Source organism: Oryctolagus cuniculus, chromosome 3 (assembly GCF_964237555.1).
Source record: "Oryctolagus cuniculus chromosome 3, mOryCun1.1, whole genome shotgun sequence".
NCBI classification, from domain to species: domain Eukaryota; kingdom Metazoa; phylum Chordata; class Mammalia; order Lagomorpha; family Leporidae; genus Oryctolagus; species Oryctolagus cuniculus.
In genome coordinates, this window is record NC_091434.1 from 93,869,743 (window position 1) to 93,896,483 (window position 26,741).

The 26,741-nt window shown below is 39.6% G+C and overlaps 1 protein-coding gene across 14 annotated transcripts in view; it reads right to left on the bottom strand.

Moving 5' to 3' along the window:
• MBD5 (methyl-CpG binding domain protein 5) overlaps positions 1 to 26,741 on the bottom strand; it is a 494,793-nt gene that overhangs the window by 152,474 nt on the left and 315,578 nt on the right. For all 14 annotated transcript variants that reach the window (XM_070070952.1, XM_070070949.1, XM_017342834.3 and 11 more), the window contains one exon: positions 17,963 to 18,084. The gene's annotated coding sequence lies outside the window, so the exon portion shown is untranslated. The remainder of the gene's footprint in view (positions 1 to 17,962; positions 18,085 to 26,741) is intronic.

Sequence of the window (26,741 nt, forward strand, 5' to 3'; positions counted from 1 at the left end):
TTTTTTTAAAAGATTTATTTATTTATTTGAATGGTAGAGTTATAGAGAGAGAAAGAGGAAGATACAAAGAGTGAACTTGAATCCACTACTTTATTCCCCAAATGGCCACAATGGCCAGAGCTAAGCTAGTCTGAAGCCAGGAGCCAGGAGCTTCTTCTAGGTCTCCCATGTAAATGCAGGGGCCCATCTTGTACTGCTTTCCTGGGTGCACTAGCAGGGTTCTGAAGTGGAACAGCCAGGACTCAAACCGATTCCCACATGAGATGCTAGCAGTGTAGACAAAGGCTTTATCCCCTATGCCACTGCAACAGCCCCTAATTAGCTTGTCTTATTGAAGCTTTATAGTTCAGTAGCAGGAGAGTGACAACAATCTTAATAATTAAGCAAAACAGGAGCTGACATTGTAGTGCATCAGGTTAAGCTGCCATTCATGTTGCTGGCATCCCACACTTGAGTGCTGGTTGGAGTTCCACTGCTTTACTTCTGATCCAGCTCCTACTAATGTGCCTGTGAAAGCAATGGAGGATGGCCCAAGTACTTGGGCCCATGTCACCCATACAGGAGACCAGAATAGAGTTCCTGGTTCCTGGCTTCAGCCTGGCCCAGTCCTGACTGTTTTGGCCATTTGGGGAATGAACCAGTGCATGGAAGATCTCTGTCTCTCTGTCTCTCCTTCTCTGTCACACTACCTTTCAAGTAAATAAATAATTATTTAAAAATAATTAAGTAAAATAAAATATAGAATTTATACTAATAGTATGAGCTTTGAAGAAAAAGCAGAACAAGGAAAGTACAATGATAATACCAGATAGGGGAATTGCTATTTAATATATAGGATGGTCAGGAAATGGCGTTATGATGCAGTTAATTAAACCGCCCATGGGAAACCCACATCCCATATCAGGGTGCCTGGTCTGAGTCCTAGCTACTCTGCTCTTCTGCTCCAGTTTCCTGCTAATGTGCCTGGGAGGTAGCAGGGATGTCCCAAGAGCTTGGGTTCCAGCCACCCATGTGGGAAACCTCAATAGAGTTCTTGCTATTGATGGATGATCTCTCTCTCCACTACCCCCATCTTTGTCATTTGGCCTTTTATATAAATAAATAAATGAATAAATCTTTAAAGACCACAAAAATAACAAAAACAAAGTAAGATGACCAGAGAAAGGCCTTGCTGAGCAGCTGCCACTGGGTCAAGAATTTAAGGAAAGAAGAGTATCAGTAATGCAGTTCTGGGTTAACTTATCTTCCAGGTGGTGGGAATAGCAAATGCAAAAGCTCTTTTCACACATAAATGTAAATTAATTATGGTTATAAAGTAGATATAAATCGCATCTATTTTAGAAATACAAGTGAAGGAGAAGATAGGTGTACTAGTATCTTCATTTGACAGAGGGGATCTTCACAAAGCAGCCTCTATAATTCATGGAAGCCAAAATGAAGGTATTTATTTATTATCCACAGCTACAACAGAGAAACCAAATATGGAGATGAAATCAAACGAAGAGCTACAGGAACAGAAAGGGTGGAAGGAGGTTGAGTGGGGTGAGTGACTGCATGCCTCTTTAATTTGTCGTTTGTTTATTTGTATGTGCCCGCATGTTAATATATGATAAATAAAAAATGTGAGGTGGAAGAAAATGACTTTTATGTGGATTAATAGAGATGAATATCAATGTTACAGTAGAAAGACAAAAGAGTCTTCAGTGGGAAAAGCTGAGCCCCAACTCTATTGATTTTAATCATGTGTTTATATTAATTTGATTTAAACACATACCCTCTTCAGAGGTTTATCCATTTCTCTTAGGGTAAATATCAGAATCCTGAGCAGGGCCTACAGGGCACTGCCTCGCTGACAAGCCTTACCTCACGCTGCCCTCTCTGCCTTAGCTACACTGATCTCCTTTTAGTTCCCTGAGCAAACCAGCCCTTGGAAGCTTCTGTAAATTCTATTCCTTCTATCTAAAACGTTCTTGGCCCAATATCCCAACATGGCTGGGCTGACTTATCCATTAGGCACAAAATCTATTTAGGAGCTGACAAAAATGAAAGGCTGAGAATACCTCCCCACCTTTGTCTAGACATTGTTTCCCTCTATCCATCTTGATAAAATCCAGATTGACTAAACAATGGCTACAAATCCACAAGAACAACTCCTCTCTCCTGCAAGAACCATACTTAATCTAACTCTTCCTTAAATTAGCTGAACTTTAGCTGATCCCCTCATTAAAGCTCTGTACATTCCTTCTTCCTCCAAATTAGAAAACATTTCTGACACCTCCTAATGCCTAGCATTTTTGAGGCTTATGTGCTCTGGCTCATTTTCTTCCATACTGGGGCATTCAATGAAGTAATATAGAATAAATAGCTGCTACATAAATTATAGGATGGCTGCTTTGGAAGAATTAACAATTTTTTTTTGACAGGCAGAGTTAGTGAGAGAGAGAGAGAGAGGGAGAGAGAGAGAGAGAAACAGAGAGAAAGGTCTTCCTTTTCCTGTTGGTTCATCCCCCAAGTGTCCGCTTCGGCCAACGTGCTGCGCCGATCCGAAGCCAGGAGCCAGGTGCTTCCTCCTGGTCTCCCATGCGGGTGCAGACCCCAAGGACCTGGGCCATCCTCCACTGTACTCCCAGGCCACAGCAGAGAGCTGGCCTGGAAGAGGGGCAACCGGGACAGAATCCGGCGCCCCGACTGGGACTAGAACCCGAGGTGCCAGCACTGCAGGTGGAGGATTAGCCTAGTGAGTGGTGGCGCTGGCCCTGAATTAAGAAATTTTTGAGAGTAGTCTTGCAAATCTAAACATTCTAAGAAATACTTGGCAAAACAATGAGAAACAATCCTAATATTACTGAATTATAAATTGATTCAGTGTTTTCATTTGTGCTAAAAGAAGGGGTTATGGGTACAGACACTCAAACATTGTAGGCGACTAGCATGTGGCTCTGTAATGAGTTTTTGTTACTGCATTTGAATTTCTTGCATTTGGATTTTTGGAAAGACTTAAAAATCACCAGAAAGTTGTCCAGTTTTTCTATCCTGCTTCTCATTCAGAAGTGGTTTGCTTTCAATTTACACAATAGCCCCTAGTGGGAGCAGTCTTCAAAAAAGTTCAGGGAAAATGTGTATCATGCATGTCATTTCCAAATTTTTTCAACACAATAATCTTATCTTGCAATTTCATTTTCCACAACCTTGAAGATCCTGTGTATAACATTTGACACACAGTGGACCCTGAGTAGTTATTTGGTGATGGGGCTTGTGGTGTAGCGGGCAAGGCCGCTGCTTGCAGTGCTGACATCCTATAATGGTGCTGGTTTGTGTCTTCGCTCTACTTCCACTTGCTAATGGCCTGGGAAAAGCAGAAGATGGCGGCTCAAGTATTTGGGCTCCTGCGACCTATGTGGGAAATCTAAATGAAGCTCCTGGCTCCTGACTTAGGTATGGCCTAGCCATGACTGTTGAGGCCATCTGGGGAGTGAATCAGTAACTGGAAGATCTTGCTCTCTCTGTCTCTCCCTCTTTGTCTGTAACTCTGACTTTCAAATAAATAAATAAATATTTTAAAAAATAGTTGCTTGTTGAATAAACTAAACTGATATTTCAAACCAGAGAGCTTCAGCTAGGAATAGGAAGACGATGGGTAGTTTAACAACATCAGTTGCTCTGTACAACTTTTTGATTTATTTTTAGTCATTATATTTAATTTATTCTAAAATTAAAGAGAAACAAAGACCATAACATTTTCTGTTTTATCAAGAAAATAAGAGAATTGATGTTAAAGGATAAAGAAAAACAGTCTTAGCAGATGAAAAACACTACTCCTAAATTCCAGGTTTCTGTAAGTGGGATACATTTTCAGTCCAAGTTCCTGATTCCAGATTTACTTTTCACCATTTAATCTCCTATGTAGACCCTTCTTGACTCAGTTTCTTCATTTTTAAAAATGATTTATTTATTTATTTGAAAGGCACAGTTACAGAGAGGCAGAGGCAGACAGAGAGAGGTCTTCCATCTGCTGGTTCACTCCCCAGATGGCCGCAACTGCCGGAGCTGCACAGATCCGAAGCCAGAAGCCAGGAGCTTCTTCTGGGTCTCCCACACCGATGCAGGGGTCCAAGGACTTGGAACATCTTCCACTGCTTTTCCAGAGAGCTGGATCAGAAGTGGTACAGCTGGGGCTCAAACTAGAACCCATATAGGATTGCCGGCACTGTAGGTGACAGCTTTACCCGCTATGCCACAGTGCCAGTCCCAGTTTCTTCATTTTTAAAATGATGATAATAAATGGAATTATGAATTAGAATATGAGTCAGAATAGTGCTGGCTATTCTTCTTCATACTATTAGATGATTACTACTATACTATTTTGTTACTATTATCCTCATTATTATTCCACAAACAAGGTGGGTTAAGTAAGTGTTTTGGTTTGTTAGTTCCCTCCCTTTTACTGTTTCATGAGTGCATTTTACAAAGGATTGGAGTCATTCACAGAAACTTTAAGGCCCAAAGTTTTCATGAAAGAAAGAAAGGAGCTATCAAGATGAAAGCAAACTGAGGTTTACATAACTGGAAATAATTAACCAAGAATTCTAGACTTCAGGGCTATCAAAGTGCCCACACTAACTAGTTCATATTTTTATATGATATAATCAGGTAGAGGAATATTTTTAGTTAGGAAGAGTAAATCAGAATGCTTTCAAATATAAACTTGCCATGATAATCAAATAAATGTGGGACATGGAATTCATTCTCTTTAAAAGATGCTTTAATAGATGCTCAACATAGTTGCAGACAATTTTCAATAGTGACTACTTTCATGGTGTATAATTTTTATTCCTGGTGGCGCTGTGGCACAGCAAGTTAAGGCCCTGGCCTGAAGTGCCAGCATCCTATATGGGTGCTAGTTCTAGTCCTGGCTGCTCCACTTCTGATCAATCTCTCTGCTATGGCCTGAGAAAGCAGCAGAAGATGACCCAAGTCCTTGGTCCCCTCCACCCATATGGGAGACCAGAAGAAGCTCCTGGCTCCTGGCTTTGGATAGGCTCAGCTCTAGCCATTGTGGTCATCTGGGCAGTGAACCAGCGGATGGAAGATCTCTCTGTCTCTATCCCTCTCTGTAACTCTGCCTTTCAAATAAAGAAAATAAATCTTAAAAAAAATTTTTATTCCTAATTCTTTCTGCAGATCAATAAAAATATGTGCCCCCAAAGAGTAAAAATAAAAGAAAGTAACACTAAATGGAAAGCCTACTTGAGCTTTTTGTTTTGGTAAACATTTATCTTATCATCAAAGCTTCAGACTCCTGAGATGATTCTTGGAATAAAGTGAAAGACTCAGGTTTGATTCCCTCTGTTATTTCAAACAGAACCCTACAACCAAAGGAGCATTTTTTGAGGATGAATGACTGGCTAGGAGCACTAAGGCCTTGAGGCTTTGCCTGAGGCCAACCTAAACATGATTCTAAATATCCCAGAAAAACCCTAAGCTGAAACTGCGATTGCTATTTACAGCTAAACTTGCAAATGCATTTTTGAACATCCTTTCTTTTGCTTTCATTACTTCATATTTTGATTAATTCATATGCATCCTCAGATACCAACTGCAAGCATTAAAACCTAGAAGAACAGCCAATATGTTTTACGTGACGGCTGTCTGTACTCACTTATAAAAAAAGATATGCTAATAATAAAAATGCCTAAGGACTTCATTATCTCATGCATGCAAGTGGATAAAGTCCTTCAAGGTGATATGAAAAGCAGTAATAAGGAGGAAGAATTTGGTAAATTTAGAATTTTATAATATACTTTTCATAAGTTAGCTTTTATTTTAAAAGCCAAAATAAGTTTCATAAGTGCAAAAGTTAGTTTAAGGATGCAGCAGTCTCTCAATAGCAGGGTATTACCCAGAGTCAAATCATGTCATACATTAATTAGATCTTTCATATTTTCTTACATAAAACATAAAATGTACTAATTTTTAAATTTACCCAGCTAAAACTTTCCATTCTTACTTTATTTCTAGGATTGACCAAGACAATCCTTTCCCTCTTCTTCCAGTAACTCTGCTTGATTTAAAGTGAAATGCAACTTCTTATTGATTATTGCATTTAAGGATCTCCTTTCCCAAATCACAATGAGCGGTTTCCTCACACCTGTTAGGATGACTATTAAAAACACACAAAAGATAAAGTGTTGGTGAGAATGAAGAGAACAGAGAAAACTTGTGCATTGTTAGAGCGGAGATTTATATATATATAAGTGTGTGTGTGTGTGTGTGTGTGTGTGTATATATATATATATATATATCTTCCCCAATGAAACACTATTCAGCCTTACAAAAGAAGTAAATCCTGTCATTTGCAACAAAATGGGTGAAGCTAGAGACATTATGCTAACTGAAAAAAGCCAAGCACAGAAAGACAAATACCACATGCTCTCACTTATATATATGGAATCCAAATGTGTTGAACTCATTGAAACAGAGTAGAATGGGAGTTGTCAGGGAGTAAGAGAATGGTCATGATGAGACTTTATTTGTCTCTTTTTTGTTGTTTAATTAAAGAAATTATTTAAAGTATATGTTTCATGTATTTCATATATACAGATTCAGGAACATAGTGATACTTCTCATCCTACCCTCCTTCCTTCCCATGCTCCAACCTTTCTTCATCCTCCCACTTCTATTTCCACTGTTAATTTTTACAAAGATCAATTTTCAGTTTACTTTATACTCATAAGGTTAACCTTATACTAAGTAAAGGGTTCAACAAATAGTGTGGGGAGCAATCCGGACTAGAGTGAGTTACTGGAATTAAGACTTATTCTATGCATCTGCTCTCCCACAATATGGCGCTGGGAGAGAAGTAAACAGCTTCTGCACAGCTGCCTCCAGTTCAACCGATAAACTGTAGGACTCGCTCCTGATTGGAGGAGAGCAGCGTGCTCGGCGTGTGGGCAGCCGAGTTAGGATTGGCGGAGGAGGACTATAAAGGAGGAGAGAGATGGCATGCACCAGGAACATCTAAGGGGAACATCTGAGGGAACACCTGTGCAGCCCCCGAGAAAGCCAGCCGGCGGTGTGCCGCTCCCCTGCGGAAGTGGGGAATGTGGCCAGGGGGAACTGCCCTTCCACGGAGGTGGAAGGGATAGTAGCCAACCCGGGAAGAACCAGCAGCAAACCCGGGGAGGGCCGAGCAGACAGAAAGAACAGCGCAGGGTCCTGTGTCGTTCCTCCACGAAGAGGGGGAGCGACAAATAGTATGAAGAAAAAAAACACCGTTCCTCAACAGTAGAGGCAAGAGCTATAAAAAATCATCGAATCTCAAAATGTCCACTTCACCCCAATACATTACATTCTAGGTACTCAGATAATGTGAATAAGTTCTAAAGATCATTGGTATGGCATGGTGATGATAATTAGTAACAATGGGTCGATTCCAAGATGGTGGAATAGGGAAGGTTGTACTGCTGTAGGCTACTAAAAAAAAAAAAAAAAAAAAAAAAAAAAAAAAAAAAAAGAGCAGGAAGTACATTTTAAGGAGAAAGTTAGAGAGAAAACCACCATGGAAATTCTATGGAAAGAAGAGAAACACTGGAGAGTGAGGTAAGATCACACTGCAGCAACTGGGGATATAGCTAGATGGAGAGCTTGGCATGGCTTAAGTCAGCCTGGAGCCCTAAGAGGTCAGGGTACTTGCTAACACAGTAAAAAATAAGGGGCACATTTCTCTCTTCCCAAAAAGTGTTAAAAGAGACAAAGAAGGGCACTATGTAATGATTAATGGATCAATTCAACAGGAAGATGTGACCATAATAAATGTGTATGTACTCAATGCCAGGGCGCCTGACTCTAAAACAAATGTTAATGGATATAAAGAGAGACATAAACTCTAATACAATAGTAATGGGGAACTTCAACATCCACACTTCCATCAATGGACAGATCAACTAGACAGAAAATCAATAAAGAAACAACAGGGCTAATCTACACTATGGACGAAATGGGCCTAATAGTACAGAACCTTTAATCCCACAGTTGCAGAAAACACATTCTTTCCATCAGTGCATGAAATTATCTCAAGGATAGACCATATGTTAGGCTATAAATCAAGTCTCACATCAATTAAAAAGAAACTGAAGTCATATCATGCAACTTTCCTTTTTTAATTTTTTTAAAGATTTATTTTATGTATTTGAAAGAATTACAGAGAGAGGTAGAGACAGAGAGAAAGGACTTCCATCCACTGGTTCACTTCCCAGAGGAGCTGTACCCATCTGAAGCCAAGAGCCAGGAGCCTTTTCCAGGTCTCCCAAGTGGGTGCAGGGGCCCAAGGGCTTGGACCATCTTCTACGCTATCCCAGGCCATAGCAGAGAGCTGGATCAGAAGAGGAGCAGTTGGGACTAGAACTGGTTCCCATATGGGATGCCGGTGCTTCAGACCAGTGCGTTAACCTGCTGTGCCACAGTGCCGGCCCCACTATGTACCTTTTCTCACCACAATGAAATGAAGTTGGCAATGAACAACTCAGGAATCTCAAGAAAACATGCAAACACATGGAGAGTGAACAACATGCTCCTGAATGAACAGTGGGTCACAGAAGAAATCAAGAGAAATCAAAAAATTTCTGGAAATGAAAGAAAATAGCACAACATATCAAAACTTATGGAGGGTCGGTACTGTGACGTAGTGGGTAAAGCTGCCACCTCCTGCAATATCTGCATCTCATATGGATGCTGGTTCTTGTCCCGGCTGCTTCACTTCCAATCCAGCTCTCTGCTATGGCCTGGGAAAGCAGTGGAAGATGGCCCAAGTCCTTGGACCCCTGCACCCACATGGGAGACCTGGAAGAAAACTCCTGGCTCCTGGCTTTGGATTGGCCATCTCTGGCTGTTGTGGCCATCCGGGGAGTGAAGCAGCTGATGGAAGACCTCTCTCTGTCTGCCTCTGCCTCTCTGTAACTCTGCCTTTCAAATAAATAAGTAATTAAAAAAAATACCTATGGGATACAGTAAAAACAGTGCTAAGAGGAAGTTTATATCTACTGGTGCCTACATCAAAAAATTAGAAAGGTACCAGATAAATGAGCTATTAATGTATCTCAAGGCCCTAGAAAAACAACAATAAACTAAACTCAAAATTAGTAGGAGGAAAGAAATACTTAAAATTAGAGAAGAGGGACTACTGCTATGGTGTAGTGGGTAAAGCCACTGCTTGCAGTGCTGGGATCCCAGATGGGCAACGGTTCAAGTCCTGGCAGCTATACTTCCAATCCAGCTCTCTGCTACGGCCTGGGAAAGAAGTAGAAGATGTCCCAAGTCCTTGGGCTCCTGCCCAAGGTGTGGGACACCAAGAAGAAGCTTCTGGCTCCTGCTTTGTATCAGCACAATTCCGGCCGTAGCGGCCATCTGAGGACTGTACCAGCAGATGGAAGACCTCTCTGACTCTCTGCCTCTCCTTTGTCTGTGTAACTCTGACTTTCAAAATAAATACATCTTTAAAAAAATAATAGAGAAGAAATTAAAAAAAAAACTGAAACAAAAAAATCAGTGAAATGAAGTGCTGTTTTTTGAAAACATAACAGAATTGATATATCATTGGCCAAACTAACCAAAACAAAACAGAGGGAGAAGAACCAAATCAATATAATCAGAGATGAAAAAAGTAAATGTAATAAGATACCACAGAAATAAAAAGAATCATCAGGAATTACTGCAAATAGCTACATGCCAACAAATCTGAAAATCTAGAGGAAATAGATTCCTGAACACATAAAATCTACCAAAACTGCACCATGAATACACAGAAAACCTAAATAGACTGATAACCAAGATAGAGACTGAATCAGTAATTAAGACCCTCACAACAAAGAAAAACCCAGGACTGGTTGGCTTCACTGCTGAATTTTACCAGACATTTAAAAAACTAATTCCAATTCTTCTCAAGCTATTCAAAACAAATGAAAGGGAGGGAATCCTCCCAATCTCCTATGAATTCAGCATCATCCTAATTCCTAAAAAAGAAAATGAAACAACAGAGAAAGAGAACTATAAACCAATATCCCTGATGAACACAGATGCAAAAATCTTCAATTTAAATATTAGCTAATCATTTACCAGGACCAAGTGGGATTTATCCCTGGTATGCAGGGATTTTTCAACATTCATAAATCAATACTGTGATACAGCACATTAACAAATTGAAGAAGAAACACCACATGATTATTTCAATAGATGCAGAGAAACATGTGATAAAACATGCTTTTGTGATGAAAACCTTAAGCAAATTGGGTGTAGAAGGATCATTCCTTAACACAATCAAGACACTTTATAACAAACCCACAGCCAGCATCTTATTGAATGGGGAAAAGTTGGAAGCATTCCCACTAAGATATGGAACCAGACAAGGATGAACACTGTTACCACTGCTATTCCACATAGTCCTGGATGGTTTGGCCAAAGTCATTAGGCAAGAAAAAGAAATCAAAGGGATACATATTGGAAAGGAGGAATTCAAACCATCCCTATTTGCAGATGACATGATTCTATATATATAGGGATCCAAAAGACTCCACTGAGAGACTACTGGAACTTATAAGTGTTTGGTAAAATGGTAGGATATAAAATTAGCACACAAAAATCAATAGCCTTAGCTGGCGCCATGGCTCACTAGGTTAATCCTCCGCCTTGCTGCGCCGGCACACCGGGTTCTAGTCCTGGTCGGGGCGCCGGATTCTGTCCCAGTTGCCCCTCTTCCAGGCCAGCTCTCTGCTGTGGCCAGGGAATGCAGTGGAGGATGGCCCAAGTGCTTGGGCCCTGCACCCCATGGGAGACCTGCCATCGGATCAACGCGGTACGCAGGACGCAGCGCCAGCCGCAGGGGCCATTGGAGGGTGAACCAATGGCAAAAGGAAGACCTTTCTCTCTGTTTCTCTCTCTCACTGTCCACTCTGCCTGTCAAAATTAAAAAAAAAAAATCAATAGCCTTTGTAAAATATGCCATGGTTGAGAAAGAACTTTCAGATCAATCACATTTACAATAGCTACAAAAACAATTAAATACTTTGTAATATATTTAACCATGAAAGGAAAGGATCCCTACAATGAAAATTACAACACACTAAAACAAGTAAATAGAAGATACAAAGAAAATAGAAAAATCTTCCATGTTTGTGGATTAGAAGAATTAATATCATCAAAATGTCCACATTACCTAAAGCAATTTACAGATTTGATATGATCCCAAGAAGAACACCAAAATCATTCTTCTCAGATCTAGACAACTGGGTGCTGCAATTCATATGAAAACAAAATAGATCCCAAATAGCTAAAGCAATCTCTTTTTTTTTTTTTTTAAAGATTTATGTGCTTTATTTGAAAGACAGAGTTACTGAGAGAGGTAGAGCCAGAGAGAGAGAGTCTTCCATCCTCTGGTTCACTCCCCAAATGACTGCATCAGCCAGAGCTGAGCTAAACTGAAGCCAGGAACCAGGATCTTCTTCCTGGTCTCCCATGTGGGTGCAGGGGCCCAAGGACTTGGGCCATCTTCTACTTCTTTCCCAGGCCATAGCAGAGAGCTGGATTGGAAGTGGAACAGCCCTGACTTGAACAGTGCCCACATGGGATGCCGGCACTGCAGGCCAGGGCTTTAACCCACTGCACCACAGTACTGGTCCTGCTAAAGCAATCTTATACAACAAAAACCAAGGCAGAGGCATCATAATACCAGATTTGAAGACATACTACAGGTCACTTATAATCAAAGCAGCCTGGTACTGGCAAAAAATAGATGTGCAGATCAATGGAACAGAATAGAAACTCCAGAAATCAATCCATGTCTCTACAACCAACTTACCTTTGACAAAGGAGCTAAAATCAATCCCTGGAGCAAGAACAGTCTCTTTAACAAAGGGTGATGGGAAAACTGGATCTCCACATACACAAATATGAAACAAGACCCCTACTTTATGCTTTACACAAAAATCTGTCCAAAACAGATCAAAGACCTAAATCTACAACCTGAAAGCATCAAATTTAGAGAATTTTTGGGAAATTTGACATTTGATTAGGCAAGAATTTCTTAGAAAAGACACTAGAAACACAGTCAATCAAAGCCAAATTTGAATATGGGATTATATCTAGCTGAGAAACTTTTGCACTGCAAAAGACACACTCAGCAAAGTGAAGAAAAGACTGACAGAATGGCAGAAAATATTTGAAAACTATGAAACTGATAAAGGATTAATATCCAGAATCTATAAAGAACTCAAGAAACTCAAAACAACAAAACAAATAATCTAGTTAAGAAATGGGCAAAGGACTTGAACAAGAAATTTTTAAAAGAGGAAACTCAAATGGCCAAGACACATGAAACAATGCTCAGGATCACTACCCATCAAGGAAGAGCAAATCAAAACCACCATGAGGTTTCACCTCACACCCATTAGAATGGCTTTAATACAGAAATCAATAAACAACAAATGTTGGTGAGGATATGGGGGAAAAGGTACCCTAATCTGCTGTTGGTGAGAATGTAAATTGGTACATCCATTGTGAAAGATGGTATGGAGATACCCCAGAAAGCTGAAAATAGTTCTACCATATGACCTAGCATTTGCACTCCTGGGAATTTCAATGGAAACAAAATCAGCGGCCGGCGCCGTGGCTCACTAGGCTAATCCTCCGCCTGCGGCACTGGCACACCAGCTTCTAGTCCTGGTGGGTGCCGGATTCTGTCCCAGTTGCCCCTCTTCCAGGCCAGCTCTCTGCTATGGCCTGGGAGTGGAGTGGAGGATGGCCCAAGTACTTGGGCCCTGCACCCGCATGGGAGACCAGGATAAGTACCTGGCTCCTGGCTTCAGATCAGTGTGATGCGCCAGCCGCGGTGGCCATTGGAGGGTGAACCAACGGCAAAAAGGAAGACCTTTCTCTCTGTCTCTCTCTCTCACTGTCCACTCTGCCTGTCCAAAAACAAACAAACAAACAAACAAACAAAAAAAAAAACCAGCATATGAAAGAGTTATCTGTACACCCACATTTATTGCAACTTAATTTACAATAGCTAAGATACAGAATCAACCCAGATGTCCATCAACTGATGACTGGATAAACAAATTATGGTATTTATACACCATGGACTACTACTCAGTGGTTAAAAAAAAAAAAAGGAAATCCTGTCTTTTGCAACAAAATGGATGCCACTGGAAATTGTTACTCTTAGTGAAATAAGCCAGTCCCAAAAAGATAGATACCATATGTTTTCCCTGATCTATGGTAACTAACAAAGTACCTAAAATGTAATTTATTGGAGTGAAATTGACAGTTTGAGATTGCACAATTGTTTACAGGCTTTGTCTCTACTGTTGAGGAACAGTGTTATTTTCTTCATAATATCTGAACTCTTAGTGTAGGGTTAATATTATAAGTATTCAGTATACTTATGAGTATACTGAAAATAGATGTTTGTAAAAAATTAAAAGTGAGAATAGGAGACGGAGGAGGAAGAAGGATGGGAATGTGAGTGGGAGGGAGGGTAGGGTAAGAACTATCACTATGTTCCTAAATCTTTATATATGTAATACATGAAATTTGCATAACTTAAATAAAATTTAAAAAATTAATAACATGTACTGCAAACTCAAACACTAGAACACGATGCTATACAATATAGATATATGTAGTTTTAATCTCTCATTTATACATTAGTAAACATAGTGAATAGCTCTCTGAGGAAGACATGTAGGACCAGCTGCAGAGTCCCTTCACCTGCTCCTGCTCCTGACTCACTGCTGTTTGCTCTCGCTAAAGAACCAAGTTGTTCAGGAAGCAGCGTTGCAGTCATGGCTTTTAAAGATACTTGAAAGACGCCTGTGGAACCAGTGGTGGCCATTTGCTGAGTTGGCTTCACCCTGCCCAGAGGAAAAGCGAAGTCTCTGGAGAAGGTGTGTGCTGACTTGCTCAGAGCATAAAGGAAAAGAATCTGAAAAAGAATCGGTGAATCACTAAAAGAAAAATACCTAGTGGTGAAGGTTCTAAGATGTGATCCCCTTCAGGTGAAAATCCACAAGTGGCACATTGATGTGCACAGTCCTTCTGAGATTGTTAAACAGATTACTTCCCTCAGCACTGAGCCAGGAGTAGAAGAGGAAGTTACCATTGCAGATACCTAAGTCAACCAACTAATTCCATAAATTGCTTACTAGTTGTTAAAAAAAAATGGGGAAATAATCTCCCTCAAGAACAGTGATTGAAAGCTTAGAGTTATATGTCTCAGACTTCCTGAATCAGAGTCAGATTCCTTACCTTTATAAACGGCATAATAATAGTTCTTTTCTCACGGAGATGTTATTGGGATTGAAACAAGTGATTACAAGTATTTAGTCTTATACATAGTATACTCAATAGTTGTCAATTATCAATGTTTAGAATATTTTATTTACTTGCAAAATGTCTTCAGGGAATATTGGAAAAAAATTTTTTTGTGAGTTTGGTTTTCCCAATCATAAAAGGAAATAATTTGATTATATTACCTCAAAGGTCCTTTTTTTTTTTTTTTTTGATTTGACAGACAGAGTTAGACAGTGAGAGAGAGAGACAGAGAGAAAAGTCTTCCTTCTGTTGGTTCATGCCCCAAATGGCCGCCACAGCCAGAGCTACGCCGATCCGAAGCCAGGAGCCAGGTGCTTCCTCCAGGTCTCCCATGCGGGTGCAGGGGTCCAGGCACTTGGGCCATCCTCCACTGCCTTTCCAGGTCACAGCAGAGAGCTGGACTGGAAGAGGAGCAACCGGGACTAGAACCCAGGGCCCATATGGGATGCTGGCACTGCAGGCAGAGGATTAACTAAGTTGAGCCATGGTGCTGGTTCCGAAAGGTCTCTCTTAATGGTAATAATTTATGTGACATTACATAGCTGCCATAAAGGTACAACTTATTTTTCCTCTGATTTTCACAGTAGTGCCAATTTCAATTTCTAGTGGAGACTAATTTTGTTTTTGTATCCTGTGAAAAAGAACCACATCTGACAATACTTTGTACGTTTTCTAGCATTAATTATCATGGGGTAATTTCCTAGTTTCCTGATTAGCACAACATTCACAATCAAATTCTTTTCTTTAATTTATTTTTTTAATTTTTTTTATTTTTGACAGGCAGAGTGGACAGGGAGAGAGAGAGAGACAGAGAGAAAGGTCTTCCTTTTTTTGCTGTTGGTTCACACTCCAATGGCCGCCACAGCCGGCACGCTGCGGCCGGCGCATCGCGCTGATCCGAAGCCAGGAGCCAGGTGCTTTTCCTGGTCTCCCATGTGGGTACAGGACCCAAGCACTTGGGCCATCCTCCACTGCACTCCCGGGCCACAGCAGAGAGCTGGCCTGGAAGAGGGGCAACTGGGACAGAATCCGGCGCCCCGACCGGGACTAGAACCCGGTGTGCTGGCACCGCAAGGCGGAGGATTAGCCTATTGAGCCACGGCGCCAGCCACAATCAAATTCTACAGAAGACCTTAAGAAGGTAATGCCTTCTACTGAACTGATGCTTTAAAAATCAGATACTAATCACACAAAATAACTCGCAAAAACATTTTTACATGCAAAATTTTGTATTTAATCCATGATTTTTTTTTTAAAAATCTTATGTTTCTAGAGAAAGTTTTACTCAAAAGACTTGAGAAAATCCATGCCAGTATGACAACAAAATCTACAATTTAGGACAGTACATTCTCAGGATACAAAATGAAACTTAAATAAAGGTGCAATGATTTATAGATTCTAATAAGACCTAACTTTAGTATAAAAAGAAACAGAGGCTTTTTGTATATGTTCAACATTCTGCTTTTAATATATGAAAGATAAGCAATATTTTTGTCACAGATATTTAATATAATTAAACCTTTAAATGGGATATTTAAAAATAGTAAATTAAGTAACATTAATCTCAGGCAATGCTGATGTTTGCTGTAACATTATAAGTATGTTATGCTGGAAGTCAGGGATTTCAGCCAAACTAAGGCAGACATAAAATATGGGTTAGGTAAAATTACATCTAAAGTCAGCATACACACTAAAATAATAAAAGATGAAATGATAGAATGTCTGAGTTTTGCTTCAGAATTATACAGGAAATAGAAATGAAATAAGATTAGCCATTAGTTCTTAATTAGTTAAGCCAAACAGGTACATGGGAGTTCTTCATACTATTTTATCTTCTATGACTGCAACTTTCCATAATAAATAGCAGAAAGAAAAAATAAACCCAAGGTACAAACACCAAAACTATAAACCATGCAGAAAATGATAGATGTGATCTCATAAAAATGCCAACTTTTTATGGCAAAAATAAAGCCATATAAAACATCAAATAAAATGCCAAAACAAAATATAAAGTGAAAATTAAAAAATGGGAAAGCATAAGTGCAACGGATATGATTAATAGATTTAATATTCTTAATATGATTCCTGAGTCTTATCAATCAAAAAAAAATCACAACAAAGACTCCATGAAGTTTGGCATGGGGCATAAACAGCATACTCATAAAAGAACTCAAAACTCAAATAAAAAGATACTTGTCTCACTAGTAATGTAAATGAAAATTAAAAATGCTATGACATATACATTTCTCATACCAGCTTTATTTAAAATTAAGAACAGTTAATACCAAATATTGACAAAAACTTCAGAGTAAGTAGCACTCTCATATCATCACTCATTGTTGGTGAGAGTGTAAATTGGTAGAGTTTTCAAGTTACTTAACCTTTGATCCACAAATTTGTTTAACAAAGGATGTATTTGTTTACTTGAAAACACAAGCAATAGGGATACTGAGGGAGAGAGAGAAAGAGAGAGGAAGAGAATGAGAACGAGAGAGAAAGAGAGAGAGAGAGAGAGAGAGAGAGAATCTTCCATCTGCTGGTTCACTTCCGAAATACCCACAAAAGTCAGGGCTGGACCAGGCTGAAGTCAGGTGCCAGTTACTCCTTTCCTATGTGGGTAGCAGGGACCAGGGACCCAAGTGCTTGGACCATTACCTCCTGCCTCCCAGGTAAATAAGCAGGAATCTGGATTGGAAGTGGAGGCAGGACTTGGTCCCTAGCACTCTGATATGGGATATGGGCGCCCCAAACAGTGGCTTAACTGCTGCACCACAATGTCCACCTTTGCTTTGAAAAAAAAAAAAAAAAAATAGTCCTAGGATGTTGGCAAAACTGAGTGGAAAGTAGATGGATTTCCCATATACTCCTTATCCTCAGACTAACTCTCCATTATTAACATCCTGAGGACAGATGTTATTTCAAGAAAAGATCTATGGTCAAGTAAGTTTGATTTCTAAGCCCTCATTATACTAAGTATGTTTATGGTCATGTTATGCTATATGCCATGGAATAATTCTATCAGAAAGCCTATTTAGGTGAAAAGATTCTGCAATACTTGCTTTTGGAAATGGTTTTATAAAATCATCAAACATGAGTACAAGGAATGGGTATAAGTAATATTTGCCAAAGGAAAAATCGGAAACATCTCAAATATTAAATAATAAGAAAGTGGTTACATGATTTATGTTATATCTTAAGCTGGAACATTAACAACAACTAAAAATAATGTAGATGATATTTACCAATAAGCAGGGTAGACAAAGAGCATTTACTTCTATGTCTTCTATCAATAATTATTATGATTATATAAATACACATATTATATCCAACCTACACACATATATAAAACAAAATCTAAACAGTAGTTTTCTCAAGGTAGTAGGACTACCATATTTTTCTGGATTACTTTTTCTAAATACAATGAACATTTTTAACTTCATAATAGAAACAGTTTTTAGAGGCAACATATTTAAGCCTCTTAACTATTCGGAGATGCCTGACATTTTAATCTATAGACATCAAATGCTTTCCATGCTTAGTAAAAAATTAAGTCCACAGATAAGAAAACTGTATCCGTATGGAGAGTAAACTTAATTCCTACCTTCTGGAGAGAAAGTGATGACAACATAACAAATGTTGTGGGATCCAGCTGTGTAAGGGGGGTAGCAGCTCTCCAGATGCTCTATGCCTTTACGGGCCTTTGTAAGGGAGTACCTCTTCTTTCTGTAACAGAAGTGACATGGGCACACTCATTTATTCAAATGCTGATTTACAATTTATTTAATGATGCTATTTGCTACTTCTGCATTTCCACACATCAATAAAGGGGGAATCACGGTATAAGTAACTTCATCCTTAAGAATACTATTGTTCATTAATACAAATAGTAAAGAAAAATTACTGTTGTTTATTTTCATATGTTTGTTAATATATGCAGAAATATAATAATTTAACATTTTGTCAATGAATATATTAATGTAATTTTTGTATATCTATGACCTGGCAGTGTGCCTCTGAATCTCATTTAATATGCCCAATCCTTTTCATTCAGTATTCAGAAAAATTTACTGAATAGTAATGAACTCTGTCTCAGGCACCACGTGAAGCATAGAGATGCAATGGTGATTGCAACCATGATATAAAGTATCTACTTCTATTCCCACTTTTAAATGGGGCAATTGAGGCTTTGAGATTTGATCTCAAATAGCCTAACTTCAAAGCTACTCTATTATAGCTCAATTAAAAAAAAAAGTTTATCTAGGGTGGCACAGCAGGTCAAAGACATGGCCTGCAGTGCCAGCATCCCCTATGGGCACCGGTTTGAGTCCTGGCTGCTCTACTTCTGATCCAGCTCTTTGCTGATGTTCCTGGGAAAAAAGCTGGGTATGGCCCAGGTCCTTGGGCCCCTGCACCTACGTGGGAGAGCTAGAAGAAGCTCCTGGCTCCTTGCTTTGACCTGGCCCAGCCCAGTCTTTGTGGCCATTTGGGGAGTGGATCAGTGAATGGAGGGTCTCTCTTTTTCCTTCTTCCTGTCACGCTGCCTTTCAAAAACATAAACCTTAAAAAAAAAAAAAGTTAATCTAGTTCCAAGTCTTAACACCATGAGTACCAGCAACAACCAAAAACCACAAAACCCCAAACCTTTTATGTTAAAATGAAGAAACCACCAAAGAATAATTGCCAATTTCAATGCAGTATGACATATATACAAAATATTTTTATATGGCTTTTATGACTTGTAATACCACCTAATTTAATATTCACACAATACCATAATATAGGTGTTAGCAGTCTCATTGTTCAGGCCTGGGGAATGTCTGGCCTGTGGGCTGAATAAGGCCTGCAAAATCATTTGGTCTGGCCCTTCCAGGGCAGCTGTAGGCAGGACCTGAAATTCATTAAATATACAGCAAACTGACATTTAAATTCATAATTTTGTATGGTCATGAATGATGTTATAAATATCCAAATGACCCTTGGCCGTAAAAAGGTTCCCCTTCCCTGGTTAAGATGATAACAATGTGGCTTACAGGGAATAGTGACATAGTAAGCTTAAGTCTAGGTCTTCTGAATTTGTTCCTAAAATCAAAAGGAGTAAGAAAAATTTTATATGTTGAAAAGAAATAAGGCAGTAAGAACAATAACTCAATTAAAAAGTCTGATAAACCTATGCACTGACACATACTACACACACACAGTCACACACCTACATGGTAGTAACAGGTGAAAATAGCTATCTAGGAAGGAGAAACTGAACGAAAGTCATCTTCAAGTACAGATTGTAGCTATGCAGGCTGCCTGCTTTTAAGTGGGGTCTCACAGATAAATAGTAGGAAATATTACCACTTGCTGTATGACTCTGGGAAAGATATTTATCTTCTCTGGGTGTCAGTTTCCTTATTTGTAAATGGAGATAACAATACTTAATGAGTAGGGCTTTTATAAAGATTTATACTCTTAAAGCACTTACCATACCTAGCACAATATAAATCCTATCTATATGTCTTTTTATTTTTTTAAACAAATACCTGGATGGGATTAATTTTACATATATATGTATATATTAAAGATTTTATTTATTTGTACTTACTTGAAAGTCAGAGTTACATAAAGTGGAGGAGATACAAAGAGAGAGAGAGAGAGGTATGTTCCATCTGCTGGTTCACTCTCCAAATGGCCACAATGGTTAGGGCTGCGTGAGGCCAAAGCTAGGAGTCTGGAGTTGGGTGTAGGGGCCCAAGAACTTCGGCCATCTTCCACTGCTTTCCCAGAAACATTAGCAAGGTGCTGGATCAGAAGTGGAGCAGCCAGGTCTCGAACCAGTGCCCATATGGGATGCCAGTGTTGCAGGTGGAGGCTTAATCTGCTATGCCATAATGCAAGCCCTGGGTTAGTTAATATTAATAGAGCCCCCTCACAGAGCATATTAGCATCAGTCAGAATTTTTTTTTTAATTTTTTTTGACAGGCAGAGTTAGACAGTGAGAGAGACAGAGAGACAGAGAGAGAGTTATAGACAGTGAAAGAGAGACAGGGAGAAAGGTCTTCCTTCCGTTGGTTCACTCCCCTAATGGCCGCTACAGCTGGTGCTGCAAAGATCTGAAGCCAGGAGCCAGGTGCTTCCTCCCGGTCTCCCATGCAGGTGTAGGGACCCAAGCACTTGGGCCATCCTCCACTGCCTTCCCGGGCCATAGCAGAGAGCTGGACTGGAAGAGGAGCAACCGGGACTAGTACCCGGTGCCCCACTGGGACTAGAACCTGGGGTGCTGGCACCGCAGGTGGAGATTAAGCCAAGTGAGCCAAGGCGCTGGCCCCATCAGTCAGATTTTACATCTGTTAACATCTTCAGTAATCCTCACTTTAGTCCTGTGAGGTAGATATCATTACTGGCCCTCAGCTCTCCAAGTTGTTAAAAACAAACTTAAAGAAACTGATCAACTGAAAAGGGACCACTGTTTACTAATATCAAGTACATCCTAAAAACCAAATCACATAGCAATTGCCTGATTAGTACACAGTTAAAGCAAGGAAAATTGCAAACTCAAATTGGACCTTCCATCAAGCCATAGCTTGTTTACTATGTTAAGAATTGTCTCTTACCTTTGATATGACACTTTGAAAAGGTAAGGCATAATCAATGCAATATTCTTGCCAAAAATGTCTAAATTGAATTTAATAAGTAAAAAAAATTCAAAAAATTCTAAAAAAGGGCCATTTTTGCATGATTCTAACTCCACCATTTGGGGCAAGTCCGATTGAGCATGTCCCAAATTGTACATCTCCTCACTCTCTTATTCCCACTCTTATATTTAACAGGGATCACTTTTCAGTTAAAATTTAAACACCTAAGAATAATTGTGTGTTAATTACAGAGTTCAACCAATAGTACTAGAACAAAGAAAAAATACTAAAATGGGTAAAGTATTACATTGTACATCAACAGTCAGCACAAGAGCTGATCAAGTCACTGTTTCTCATAGTGTCCATTGCCCCAAAAGGTGGAGTTAGACTCGTGCCAGGGGATTCCAATACAATCCCATCAAGGTGGCATGTACCAATGCCATCTCACTAGTCCAAGTGATCAATTTCAGTTCACAATTGACCATACTGATAGGTCTAAGAGTCAAAGGGATCACACAAACAAGACTAGTGTCTGCTAATACTAACTGATAGAATCAAAAAGGGAGAGAAAGATCCATCATGGGAAGCGGGATACACAGCAGATTCATAGAATAGCAGATGTCCTAAATAGCACTCTGGCCTCAGAATCAGCCCTTAAGGCATTCGGATATGGCTGAAGAGCCCATGAGAGTATTTTAGGCATGGAAAGCCAAGACACTCTGGAGAAAAGAAAAAAAAAAAAAAAAAGAAGAAGAAGACCTAAATGGAAGATCTCTGCGAGTGAGATCCCACTGGAAAGAACGGGGCCATCAAAGAAGGAGGTACCTTTTTCTGAAGGGAGGAGAGAACTTCCACTTTGACTATGACCCTGTCAGAATAAGATCGAAGTTGTCGAACTGAAAAGGCTTTCATAGCCTTGACAACCCATGAGTAGAGCCTAGGGAGATTACTGACGCCATAAACAAGAGCGTCAATTTGTTAAGTCAACAACAGGAATCACTGTGTATTTACTTCTCACGTGGGATCTGTCCTTAGTGTGTTGTCCAATGTGAAGTAATGCTATAACTAGTACTCAAACAGTATACACTTTGTGTTTCTGTGTGGGTGCAAACTGATGAAATTTTTACTTAATATATACTAAATCAATCTTCTGTATATAAAGATAATTGAAAATGAATCTTGATGTGAATGGAATGGGAGAGGGAGCGGGAGATGGGAGGGGTGCGAGTGGGAGGGAAATTATGGGGGGGGGGAGCCATTGTAACCCATAAACTGTACTTTGGAAATTTATATTTACTAAATAAAAGAAAGTATAAGAAAAACTGTATAGATTCTCACAATAAAAGAAAATTCATTATTTAGAAAAAAAAAAGGGGGCCATTTTTGCTACCAGTTTGGTCATTCATTAAAAATGTCAATGACTTGAACAGGTATTTAGCCTGAAAGTTAAGCCTGTGTCCCAGTGCCAGGTTTTGATTCCTGGTTCCATCTCCTGACTCTAGATTCCTGCCAATGTAGATCCTGGGAGGGAGCAGTGATGGCCCCAGTTACTGGGCTCCTGCCACTTATGTGGGAGACCTGGATCATGATTCTGGCTCTTGGCTCCTGCTGTGGCCCAGTCCAGCCATTGTGGGCATTAGGGAGTGAACCAGTGGATAGACGTTTGCTCTGTACATCTGTGTCTCTCTTGCTATCTCTTAAGCATATCAATAAAATTTAAAAACCATGTAAATGCCAATAAACAAAGAGAGTACAACTTTTTTATATATATATCAAAGGGGATTAAATCGATTTTGTCAACCAAATGCAATGTATGAACTTTGACAGGATCCTGAAACAGGAAATAAAAACTGTAGCTATATTACTGGACAACTAGAAAATTTTAAACACAGACTTCTAGAATCTTCATCAGTAGCCCATTTAAAGCCATCTTAAGTGGCTAATTCCTCCTGATAAAATTATTATAAATGTGCATGCATTTGCAATCATCACTATTTTTTAAAGACCTATTCAGTGTGAAAAGCCTGCAAACAAAAAATTCTTGCAAGTAACAGACCCAAAAATATATACTTGGCTTGGCCAAAGGGGTCAGGTGAGGGTAGAGAGGACCCTGCTATCTCTGCTATCTCAGTCTGGCAAGTTAACAAAATAGCTACACTATCATCTGTTATATTTTGAGACTCAGACCATCTGCCTACTGAAACATTTTCCTTTCTAATAGAAGGGAAAAATTCTGAATGTTGGAGCAGGTTGGCTGCTTTATTCTGCCTTCAGTAAAGACCTACAAGAAAGACTGGCAGCTCAGGAAGTAGAGGAAGGAAAAAAGATGGCTTTGCTAACAGAGCTACTTTCTGTCTGTGGCTAAGAATCAGGTAATCTGGAGCCTAGTAGGATTGAAGAAGCCAAATTATAAAGGCTTTATAATTATCTTGTATTTATTTTGTAAATAGGTTATTCATGTGATACAGAATTTGAAAGACATAAACAGGCAGTGAAAAATCTCTTTCCCAGTCTTGTCCCCCAGCCATCTGTTTTCTTTCCCTGGAGGCAACCCCTGTTACCAGCTTCATGTGTCCTTCCAGAGATGTTCAATGCACTGCCATATCTACACATTTATTTCCAGAAACGGAACAGGCTATACACAGTGTTCTATACCTTGTTTTCTTCAAGGCAACTGTCCATATCAGTATGTATAGAGAAGCCTTATTAAAAAAACTTCATTATATAATGCTTATATGATAAAAAAAAACAGAATAGACAAGAAGATAAAACAATATAACCAATTATTCATTTATATAAAGTTTGTACATCAAAAAACAAAGTACTGGGGCTGGCGCTGCAGTACAGTGGGTTAAGCTGCCATCTGCAGCACCGGCATCCCATATAGGTGCTGGTTTGAGTCCTGTCTATTTCACTTCTGATCCAGCTCGCTGCAAATGTGCCTGGGAAAAGCAGTGGGAAATGGCCCAAGTGCTTAGGACCTTGCAACCATGTGGGAGACCTTGATGAAGCTCCTGGCCCAGCCCTGGTCAGTGTGGACATTTGGGGAGTGAACCAGCAGATGGACAATCTACCTCCTTGCTCTCTTTGTCTGTCCCTCTCTCGCTATAACTCTTTCAAATAAATAAACAAATAAATCTTAAGGAAAAAAGTACATAAGAATGTAAGAGGAAATAACAGATTTTTTTCCCATGCAAAGGAATAATACTGGTCACTAGGTAAGAAAAAGCTGAAGGGGCTGTGAATGAAGTATCCAATTATAATGTACCAAAGACAGTGGCTGAGGAAGTACCTGGGAGGGTTTGTCTAGAAATTTCTCTGGATCAAACATTCCAGGATATTATGGCAGAGCATATGAAAAGTTACTGAAGCCTTTGTCCTGGGAAGGGTGCCAAAATGACCAAGACAGCACTAGAAGATGTAAAGGAGATGGGTTTGAAGAAAAGGGGTGAGGAATGTTAAGTCTTTGCAACTGGACAGCATGGAAAAGACCATGACAATAGACCCAGGATATGAAGTTCAGAGGTCAGGAAAGAGGAACTATACTTACAGAGATGCTGGCATATGATACTGAAAGGCCGTGGGCAAGCAGTAATTCATCAGGGGCCAGCAAGGAGAGAGAAGGGTGTGTAAACTCGTATTCAGCCATTAATGTCTGACAGGGTGAGTCTTGGGATTCGAGGAAGAGCAGAAGGAAAAGAAAGAAGTAAAGGGGTAGAATCCTAGTTTGAAGCTTAAATTTACTCAATTTTTAACTCAGAAATGAACAAGTAACTTGAAATGAGCATGATGATGTTTTCTTTTATCTGTGGAAACAGTGCCTGGGGTGCCCGGAAGAGAGGTTGGTGAGACAAGTCAATTTTACATATAAGTAAATGATGTTTTACACACTTGAATTTACATGGGCAGTTTGTAGGGATGTTAAAATGGGTGTGTGGAGATATTTAAATGATGGAATGATACAATTTTCTGATAGTAATCTTTCTTTGACTTCTCTCCAAGTTTTGGAAATCTTCAATGCATCATCATATATAGAAACTAAACATTCTGGCTTTTCTTATACAGTCTTACTTCCAAAGAGTATTAGCTGTCGAGAAGTGAATCCTGAGTTCAAATTCTACCTTTGTCTCTACTAAGCTATATAAATTTGAGGAAGTCTCCAAGTTTTTATCCATAAGACATAGAAATAAAAATTATTTTGTGTATATTTTATGTGAGATAATAAAATGTATATTGCACATGGCTGGCATGCCTACTTTCTCAAAGTTTAAATTATGTTACTTATATTTTGATTTGGAAAATTGGATCATCTTAAACATTCTGACTACAAGAGTCTGAGTTCTGTAATAAATAAATTCTAGTTATTGTTCCCAGGTTTGAGGAGTAATATACATCTCCTCAGGCTGTACAGGAAGCAGGTCTGGGTCATAATAACAGCACTTAAATACAAATTATATGATACATAAACAGAAATACCTCTAACTCTTACCCTGAGACTGAGTGTAGGGCTTGGATACGGTAATTTCCTGTTTTGTTTTTTTTTTTTTCCCCAAATATAAATCATCCTTTTAAAGGCATTTAACTCAACTCTAACAAATGTTTAAAAGAATAAACTACACGTGAGATAATAACAGTACTAAATCTTTTTTTTTTTTTTGACAGGCGGAGTGGACAGTGAGAGAGATAGAAAGGTCTTCCTTTTGCCGTTGGTTCACCCTCCAATGGCCGCCGCGGCTGGCCTGGTCTCCCATGGGGTGCAGGGCCCAAGCACTTGGGCCATCCTCCACTGCACTCCTTGGCCACAGCAGAGAGCTGGCCTGGAAGAGAGGCAACCGGGACAGAATCCGGTGCCCCGACCGGGACTAAAACCCGGTATGCCAGCGCCGCAAGGCAGAGGATTAGCCTAGTGAGCCGCAGCGCCGGCCCAACAGTACTAAATCTTGTTAAAGATAATAGATTGAACACAACTATTTACCTTCATCTCCTTCCAAAATCACATCAAAATAATATTTCATGAAGAAAGTATAAACCAACAAGGAAAAGGAAAATGAGAAGCATTTGAGTAACCAAAACTTGGAAGTCAGAAAGCAGGACGACTGCTAACAGCCATGGAAGACAAAGCAAGGTGAATCCTAAACTAGCAGTGGAAAAAGTCAGGAAGCAATTGTATCTGAACCACACATTTTCCAAAAGACTTAAGGACTAGTGGTACCCAGTTTAGTCATCCTTCTGTATCTAGGGGTTTCATGTTGTTGGATTCAATCAACCACAGAACAAAAATACTTGGAAGGTAGGCACTGTGGTGTAGCAGGGTTAACTCACTGCTTAGGACACCCATACCCCATACTGGATTGCTGGTTTGAGTCCTGGCTATTCTGTAATTCCACTCCAGCTTCGTGCTAATGTGCCTGGGAGGTACTGGATGATGGTCTGCATACTTGGGTTCCTGAAAGTAATTCACTTCCAAACAGAATGGCAATGAATATCCTACATGGAATCACCTCCTTTTCCTTATGCATTGCTGCTTCTCTTTCCTTATAAGGCAGCCTGGAATAGGATTTCTAGTAAGAGGATCTAGGTTTGGGTAGGTCATTCAGCTTCTCTGAGTATCCATTCTCTCATCAGCAAAATGGAGATGACAATCCTTGCTTTGTTTGCCTCCTCACCATTCTTTCCTGCTACTTCTGGTAATTGGATATAGATTTTCATTTAGACAGCTCACCTTAGCTCCAGACATGGACCTAACTGCCAAGATCAATA